Source organism: Amborella trichopoda, chromosome 2 (assembly GCF_054954075.1).
Source record: "Amborella trichopoda isolate Santa Cruz 75 chromosome 2, AtrichopodaSantaCruz75HAP2 v2.0, whole genome shotgun sequence".
NCBI lineage: Eukaryota > Viridiplantae > Streptophyta > Magnoliopsida > Amborellales > Amborellaceae > Amborella > Amborella trichopoda.
The window spans coordinates 17976685-17985387 of NC_142337.1; the positions used below are offsets into that span (position 1 = coordinate 17976685).

Consider the following 8703-nt stretch of genomic DNA (forward strand, 5'->3'; position numbering starts at 1 on the left):
AAAAACGGAGGTAGACGGAAAAATTGATGCAAGAAGTACGTGTGAACATAAAACTCCATTTCTTTGAGGAAAGAAGATATTGTGTCTCGTGGGACCAAATTGTTAACTTGCTCATGCAGCTAGAAACCTTGATTTGACTTTAATACTTGTCAGATGGTCAATATTCTTATTTAGTGGAAAATTGTTTGATAGATTTGCAGCCATATCTAAATAAGTAAAGTCCCACCTCATAAATCATCGAAAATTGTAATTCAAGCATTGAAAAACCTTTATATCAATTATCTCATCTTGAACATTATGATTGTGCAAAAAATTAAGATTTCACGCTCTAAAAATAATATATATTATAAAAAATTATTTAGATCCGTAAGATCAATATTATTTTTTTAGTTTCAAATTTTATTGTCAATGTTAGAAATTAATTTTATAGTTATCATAGAGATTTATGTTGCCGAAAGCACTTTCCAAATAAGGATTTGAGGTGAGGCTTTATTTCATTTTCACAAGCTAGGCCTTACAAAAACTTCATCCTATTTTAAAAGGAAAATTGTTTCATGCGGGTTGGACTGCATTTCTACAATATGCGGTCCAAAGGTATAAAACATCCATCTTTAACATGGACGCAAATAGGTGGTCCATCTAAAAGCAAGTGTAACTAATGGTCCAAAAGTTTTTTTAATATAATTATTATTTTTTTCATATTCATGATCTCCATATTAAAGATTATATATTCTCTAAAAATTGGGATCATATTATATTAAAAATATATTTATTGCCAAGCCTGTATTTCTACAGAATGCGGGCTGGCTCCATAGAAATTGTGTCCATTTTAAAAAGGTCGCAGTTTCTAAGGGCTTAGGCACATTTTGAATCTTGTCTAGAGCATGGAATATTCTTAAAATGGCTATTGACTCTGTTTCCACCACTGATAATGAAACTTATAGCTCAAAAATAGTAAAGTACTTGATGATGTGTCAACACTTGAAAATGGAAGGTCTATATAATTTGTTGCAATATATGTTATTTTTAGAACTTGAAATTTTAATTATTTTAATTATTATTATTTATTTACAGCCATAATAATCAAGGTCTAGATGATCGTTTCTAAGAGTTAAAAATCTGAAAACTATAATTTTCCATGAGTCTTGAGCCCTAATTTTACTTTTTTTCCCATAAAGCCTTCGCCTTATCTTATCCTTTTGGGTAAATATCTGCATAACCTTTATTTTTGGCATCTATCTCTCATGAGACCCAAGGATTCAGAATATTACTCTTAATATTAGGTCATTATCTTTTCTATCCTTGAACCCTCTAGACTCCTTTGACCATATATTTTTTACACAAAAAATAGTAAAATGACACCCTTTCAACAACCTTTTTCTTTCTCCTTTGACTTCATGTCTCTCTCTCTCAAATACCCAAAACGTCGCCTCTCTCTCTCACTCAAAACTCTCTCTTTCTCTCTCAAATACCCAAATTGTTGCAGAAAATTCCCCTCTCTAGAATTCTGGGTTCTTCTCACACTGCAAATTTGTTTTCTCACTTTTGTAAGGTTTGAACTCTAATTCTGCAAAAGGGATAAATTTGATGAAAATTAATTCATTTTTTGGATAATTTCTACATTTATTTGTAAAATTTGAAAAAAAATAAAATAAGATGAAGCTGAGTTTTTTCAGTATTCTTACTTGCTTGATTATTTGTATTTTTCTGCAAAAATTGTATACTTGTGTACTTGGACTGATTAAAAGTAATCACTTTTTATTTTTTTACTCTTTTATTAGAATTTAAAGGATTTATTATTGTTTTTTATTTCATGTGATACCTGTTGAAGCCAAAGAGGTTTATCAATCAAGCATCTATCTCAAGAATCATTTTTTTCCCCTAAAAATTTGTAAACTTATTTCATGTGTGTGTGAAAGAGAGAGAGAGAGAGAGGGAGTTTTGAGAGACAGAGATACGATGTTTAAAAAGAGAGAGATAGAGATGGTGTTTTGGGTGTTTGAGAGAGAGAGAGACGGTATTTTGAGAGAGCGACGGTGAAGTTAACAAAAAATAAAAGGGTTGTTGAGAGGGTGCATTTTACTATTTATTTAACTAAAAAATACATGATCAAAGGGGTCCAAAGGGTTAGAGGATAGAAAACATATAGATTATATGCTGCAAGTAATACTTTAAATCCTTGGGTCTCATGAGAAATGGACGTCAAAAATAGGGGGTATGAAGATATTTTCTCTTTTTATTATCTATATATTGAATCAAACATGTTTCACAAAGTGCCAGATAAAGAAAAGAACGTAAAATTACGTACACCCTTTAGTCCAAATTTTTTAAGCATGGATCTCCCAATACTTTTTCTTTTTGGGGTATTTCAATGGGAATAACGAGCCCCTACTCATTTTTGAAATAAATTAGTTGTTTTTAAATATGTTATGTGAGAATGGAAGCCTAAACCTTAGCTTGGGCTTAGGTGATGCTACCACCACTACCACAACCCCAATCTCACATTCTAATACTTTCATGATCACATTGACAACACATTTATTTTTAATTTTTTTCTCAATCCCTCCAATGAAGGATAAAAGGTACTTTAGGCGAACATACCATTTTGGTCAAGAATGTTTGTAGCCTCATTTTTTAAATTTTTAGAGGCTTCTCAATTGTAAACCTGAAGCTAATTAGTGTTGCCATATGCAAAACTAGCTTTTCATGTAATGTCTTGTTTGATTAACAGGGGCATTTTTTTCCAAATAAACTAAAAACTTCAATGGCATATATGCTAAAGAAAAGAATGCTAGGGAATTTGGTGCGAATAAAAAACTATCATAGGGACCTACCTATACATAGAATAATCTATATTACTTTTTTTGCTCTCTATGTCATCGTGATTGATACATTTCTTACTCTTGCCCTATATTGTTGATTAAATTTGTTTGAATTAATGAAATATTTTGTATTTGTATTGATATTTATTTTCAAGTAGATTTTTTTTTGGTAAATATTGGATTAAATAATTGATTTACTAGTACACTGTATAACTCAGTCTTGCCCAATGAGCAATACTAACTTGCCAGATCTATTACGTAAAACTCACATTTTATGAACCCTCAATTAGTTATGTATTATACATATCCCAATTTTTTAATTGCATTTTATTTTATCTTTGCAACATGAATTTGGTATTAATTTAATACAGTAGCTTCGACAATAGTTACCACGGGAGCGCAATTGCATATAGGGGGTCTTTTGAGACGAACCCAAATGAGATACGTCTCTTTTATAAAGGAGAAAATTCAAGGTTACTAAGTACCATGGAAATCATTTTGAGAATTTGACATCGTGTGATCCAAACAATTTGACTATTACGTATCACAACAAGATTCTATCTAGTGGCCTTGAATTGATTTGACACAATGATGATATAGATATGTCAAATATGTTGGGAGGGGAGTTTTCGAGTATTGTTATATATATTACATTTGTAATAGAACCGGAGCGGAGATCAATGAAATTTCGAATGACGTAACCTGTTGGTGATGATCCATCTACAAGAAATAGTTACACGTATAATTTACATTTTCATCTCTAATTTGCTTTAGTTGAATCATTCATGTGCACAAATATTTATGATTTGCTCAGCTAAACCTATTGTACTCTATCCTTTGTTAACTACGCCTCGACTAATAACGTTGTATTAACCTAAAAGTGTTAACCTACAAAAACAAAATAGGTACGTATAATATTAAAACAATTTGGAGGGACTAATCTATATAACCTCGAGATCAATAGAAACATACCACCTCATCTTTATAATATTGGGGTCTCATATTATATTGTGGTTCAGGAGCAGAAACCACATCTTCTTCTTGCTGGCTACTAGGTCACAATATGTCATTTGTTGGGTTTGGTGATATTGTAGATTATCAGATGGGTGACTCTGCAGTATCAGCCCTTGTACTCCTCTGAGGGCAGCCCATTCTTCTCATCCACTTCAATGTCTGGCATCATGTGGTTATGTCGAGTTTCTCAATGTCGATTTGTATCTATATTATCCACCCTCAAATCTTACTGCTCACCATGTCTATTAGTCCTTTGAGATTCCTTGGTATGCCTTGTTTTGCTCGAAACTACTGGCATACACGGTCCAGATATATGGCTCGACGATGTCATCAACTATGAGAGTCGTTATGCACAGGACAGTTTGGAATGCATTCACCCTATTGTCTGAAAGGTTATCACTAGGCTTGAAATAGATATTTCCTATTAACTGTCACATCATTTGAAATCCCATATAAGACAATCAGTCAACAAACAAATTACACATACTTAAAAACAATCAAATTCATCCAAATTACAAAAGGCCTAAAAACAATAGAATTTAGTCTAACCTTATTAAGTTGGAGGTTATATAACTCCTGCGTATGGCAGACATCAGGTTATGTGGATTTTCATGATAATTTTTTGGTGGCTCCCCTCTTTTTTCTCTAGGCCAATTTAGAAGGATACTATGTGGTATGGGCCACATATGCATAATATACTCATAGGACTAACACTGCATTATGTCAAGATATGATATGCTATAATAAGTTTTGAACACTAATCTTATGTAAGAAATGATGAAATATGATTTACCTGTATAAGAGCTGTTGAGCTACTAAAATGTCAGTGCTTAAAAGTACAAGCCTTTCCGAGGGAACCATGCTGATAAGAGATGGCTGTAATAACCCCAAGCATATCTGTCAGCTTGCTCAATATCCTCAAAGAATTGTAAATACCTAGTTGGTATTGCTGTCTGCGATGCATCTAAGAAAATGGTGACACTAATGAAGAAGAGTAGGTAGGCACGAGTGTACCCAATAAAGTCCAAAGGGCCTGCATCAGGTGGCAATCGTAAAATTTGGCCTTCAACCATGAGTACTTGATGACTGTCAAGTTAGCCCCAGTGGGGACTTCACCCAATTGGTTTCGTATATACTCTCAATAGTCACTAATTGGACGACAGGTAACAACCTCGTCATCCACAACCAAACCTAGGATCTTGTGAGCATCAAAAGAGTGTAGGTGTCATCTCACCAATTTTGAATATTGAAATGTACAAAATTGGTCTCATAATGCCACCTCTCTATATTGACTGTGACTAATGGATGGTCTATTTGACGTGGCCGGATAATAGACAAAGCACCCAGTCGATAAATTCAGTAGTTGAAGTTGCTCATTGGTTAGATCTCACTCAATCAATTGATCGGTTTTCTCATCAATTTTTTCAATTTCTCCTAAGATACAACAAATCGACAACGTGTGGGTCACAACATAAATGCATATACTTCCCGTATGATATTTAAACAGATTATAATTGATTACAAAATGACGAACTATCAGACAAGGAAGATGAATATATGAAATATACATATCCTTCCCATATAAAATAGGACAAATGAATCTTATGCAACTGTAGCAAACTGGGGTCCTCATGACCTCTTGGGTATCCCCCATCTGGATGGGTATGATCCATGATCATTTGAGCCCCATATGGTGACCATGCTAATCATAAGGTTACATATGCAAAACTAAATAATTGATAAAAGAACATGATAATATAAAGGAAGGAATATCGAGATACTAATAACTCATTAAGCATTTGCATCATGGAATCAATGAAACGATACTAAGTCACAGATTAAACCTCCAAATATTTACAGATCGAATGAGCTCTCAAATAAAATTGATCACAAATTATTTTATCCAAAAAAAATGAAGCACAAAATAATTTATTTCATGTGTACTCCTAAAACCACAAGTATTTATCAAATGTTCAATACATACATCATAATTTATAATTGATCACAAATTATTTTATCCAAAAAAAATTGAAGAGTAAAATAATTTATTTCCTGTGTACTCCTAAAACTACAGGTATTTATCAAATGTTCAATACATGCATCATAATTCATTGTCATAAAAGTTCCAAAGAATCCAAGAAAACAAAAAGCAATGGAATTATATAGCAAATGCATTAAAACATACTTGCATTTGCTGCATATTTAAAATGTGTTGGCATCATAATTTAAACCCGGAGAATATGAATTGCCTGCATTAATGCCAGTTCAGATGTACCCAAAATTGCAATATTTTTGGATTGCAATTCAAAAATCTTGTGAAACATATTTGAACCGTTTGGACAACCTCAAGATTTTGTTAGCTTTTTATATTGAAATAAAAAATACTGTAGTGTCAAGACAAAAGTTACCGTTAAAAAAAAATTTAAGTCAAACTTGAATTTTTTTTATGAAAGTGCAGCTCTCTCACTGCCGTGCAAACCTCAACCCATGACCCAACAACTTCGTGAAACCTCAGAAACCCCAAATCTACTCTCTCTCTCTACAAAAGGCGAGCCTTTCTCTCATACCACACCCATGGGCTCGTGTTGTAAAAAACCAAAGAAGCTCACGCCCCATCCATGACAGCCTTAGGCGGCATCTTTGTAAAGCCAAGACCCTTTCTCTCTCTACAAAAGGCAAATCTTTTCTCTCATACCACACCCATGGGAAGCCCTTTCTCTTCATGAATAAGGAGAAGCTCAGGTTGCAAAAAACTAGAGAAGCTCAAGCCCTATCCATGGCAGCCCTGGACGACGTTTTTGTAAGGCCAAGGCCCTTTCTCTCTCAACAAAAGGCAAGCATTTTCTCTCATACTACACCCATAAGAAACCCATTCTCTTCATGAATAAGGAGAAGCTCAAGTTGCAGGTTTGCTTATTGTATGGAAGCAAATTGTTTATTGTTGCGAGAGATACAGGAAAATCTTTTGGATTGGCAAGAGAATTTTGGAAGGGTAGAATGCGACTTTGCTTTTAGTATGTTAGCTCCATCTAAACAGTCCAACATAATAATAAAAAAAGATAGCAATGTTTCTTAATTAAAGATGAAGAACTTTTTTCAATGTGAAGGTTTTTTTATTTGACATCCAAACTAGCCCTTAACTATAATTTTTAAATATCCATAAAACACATCATTGAATCATCCACTTCAAGTACCACAACCAGAACCTATTTCAAAATAGACCCTATTTTAAATTAGATACACTAAAATGACAGGGTAAAGAACGATGACTTCATCCAAAAGGACCAAAATTTAACTAAAAAAAAAAAGCAAATCTTTCTTCTTCTCAGATCCTCCATAAAACAACCACTGAATCATTGATACCAATGCATCAATCACCACAAAACACAACTACAGTAAGCTATAGGAACTCAAAAAACCAAATTTCCATATTTATGTAGTGAATTCTACAAATGACAAAGGATGAAACTCAGGAACAAGTTCATAGTAGTGATGATCAAGGCCTAATTTCCGGTTTTGTAAGAGATGCATGAATCAGGGTTTTACGAAGTACCTAAAGGATGGTTTCTTAATCTTGGAACTATAATAATACTTGTTACAAGCATTTTAGGAGTGGGACTTTATACAAATAAACTCTCAAATCAAACCCTAATTGACATTATATACTCAACTTTGAAACCTAAATCAAAATCTTATACAATCTAGAATTCTAAAATTGACCCTCGAATAAATATTATTCATATATATATCTTCACTATGGATCTGAAATCCATCAAGTAAAGTCCAAGCTTTGGAATGGGATTTCTTGTGAGCGGTAAGAAAGAGAGAGAGGCATGGGGGAAAATTTCAAAGCGCAAAGAGAAAAGAGCCAAACGTCCAAAATTAAGAGAAAGGCAGGGGAAGAGGGATTAAAGGGATGAACCGAAATTCACTTTTTGAAAAATCGAATTCAGGCGCATTTCGATTTTTAGAAACTGAAATCAGTCACATTTCGGTTTTTAAAAACCAAAAATGGATATTTGTGTCTTTTAAAAAAATTATTAAGATGGTAAAAAAATGGGTATAGGTGTAATGATAAAAACTTGGAAGTAATCTCATAATAAAAGGATATATACGTTATTTTCCCTACAAACAAAATTATCACTATAATCTAGATAAAAATAACGATAAACAGGACACAAAGTATCTAATTATTATACTAATTTGGCCTTGGAAGCAACATATTGGTTGGACACAGATTTAATGGAATAACAAAAAAAATTGAAAATTTTAAATAAAATAGATGATTGTCTAGTGGGATTCACTCTCCTTGCGGTAATCATAAATATAAGTAACTAACTCAAGATGGAGAGAGAATTTAAAAAGGAAGCTCTAACAGGCAAAAGAAAACTAAAAAATAATAGTAGTAAAGTAACCATCAAATTATTTATTAACATATATGATATATTACAATAGAAGATCTAGAAGTGTTGATTTGTCTTGAATCCCTATAGTTGAGGGATTGCTTCTTTTTATTTTGAGTCTCCTATTTTTTATATATTTCTCATTATTTTGAGATTGCTATTATCTAACTTCCTATTATGTAGGAGTATATAGGGGGATGAGATCCTATTGGATTAGGATGGTTATGCAGGTCCATTTTTGATAGAATAATACTAAGTGTTCTTAAAAGTTGGGGAAGGCCATGCATAAGTATCTATGGGGTCTTTTCTTCTCTCTGTTTAGGTTGTTTTGTGGAGAGAAAAACATATAAGACAATAAGCGGGTTGTATAGAGAATCCTTGGGTGTAGAGAGATAAAATTGTAGAGATAGACTTTGTAAGATTGGATTTGTCTCTTATTCTCTCATGTAACACTCATTTTGTAA

General features: G+C 32.9%; 1 long non-coding RNA gene across 1 annotated transcript; it reads right to left on the reverse strand.

The window, feature by feature from the left end:
• Positions 1–3505: 3505 nt before the first annotated feature.
• LOC148783137 (uncharacterized) lies at positions 3506–5810 on the reverse strand. The gene is made up of 2 exons (XR_016049322.1): positions 4630–5810; positions 3506–4264 (listed from the first exon to the last, which is right to left on the reverse strand). It is a non-coding gene; the product is annotated as an uncharacterized LOC148783137 (long non-coding RNA).
• Between the last annotated feature and the right edge of the window lie 2893 nt (positions 5811–8703).